This window comes from Aplysia californica, unplaced genomic scaffold (genome assembly GCF_000002075.1).
Source record: "Aplysia californica isolate F4 #8 unplaced genomic scaffold, AplCal3.0 scaffold00412, whole genome shotgun sequence".
Taxonomy (NCBI): domain Eukaryota; kingdom Metazoa; phylum Mollusca; class Gastropoda; order Aplysiida; family Aplysiidae; genus Aplysia; species Aplysia californica.
Genome location: NW_004797682.1, coordinates 206,020 through 207,134, shown reverse-complemented (window position 1 = coordinate 207,134; position 1,115 = coordinate 206,020). Strand labels below are relative to the sequence as shown.

General features: G+C 41.2%; 1 protein-coding gene across 1 annotated transcript in view; it reads left to right on the top strand.

Moving 5' to 3' along the window:
* LOC101845570 overlaps window positions 1-1,115 on the top strand; it is a gene marked incomplete in the record, with an annotated part of 19,737 nt that overhangs the window by 8,231 nt on the left and 10,391 nt on the right.

Sequence of the window (1,115 nt, the reverse complement as noted above, 5' to 3'; positions counted from 1 at the left end):
CGTCAATACACACACGAACACACTTTTACGTTTCTTTAATTTCGCACAATTTTGCCAAGTCTGATTTTTTAAAGGTTAAAATTGAATGACCATATCTTGGGCGTCTCTTAACATAGATGAACTATTAGTTCGTCAAGATTATGCAGAATTTATTAATCTTCACATTGATAGGCTGAATGAGTGGGTAGTTCAAGGCTTTAACACGAAAATTTGGTGATTGCATTTTCAAGTTTCTTTTGGAAGCTGCTATATCGTAAGATCTGGTCAAAACAGGAATCAAGTTCATCGAAACTTCGAGGTTACATTAAAGATGGTTCCAGTAGGGAACGGGATAGAGGATGCCCACGGCCCTCGTGACTCATTGGAGCAGAGGAAGATAGGACTAACGCTAACATTACTTAAACGCAATCTCACATCTTCACTCATCACCACCATTATTTCTAAAATCCTCATTGCTCTCAGATCACTGACTTACATCTATAGTCTTTGAATCTCTATCTGTAACAGTTACTTGTTATACTAAGTATGCACGTAATACTCTATTGGACACTATCATACGCACTTTTTTTTACTAATCAGATGGCGTTAATCTCATATTATTGGGCAAGGGATTAAAAAAAAAGAAGTAAGTCCAGACACCCAAGAATTAAGTTGCAGGATAAAATAAACAATGAAGAGTAGTGGGAAAGGACAGGACAGGACAAAAGGATATAGAAGTAGAAATAGGACTAAGAAAGTGGCGATGGATGGGACACACCTTCAGAAAGCCCAGTGAAAACATCACAAGACAGTCACTGCAATGGAACCCACGGGGAGCACGAGGCAGGGGGAGGGCACGGGAAACAAGGAGGAGATGTGTGGAAAGGGACATGAGAGAGATGAAGCTAACTTGGAACGAGCTTGGAAGGATGACCCAGGACAGAGATAAATGGAAGGAGCTTGTATGTGGCCTATACCCTGCCAGGGGCGAAAGGATGGCCCAGGACAGAGATAAATGGAAGGAGCTTGTATGTGGCCTATACCCTGCCAGGGGCGAAAGGCATTGATGATGATGATGATGAAGATGATGATGATGATGATGATGATGATGATGATGATGATGATGATGATGATGA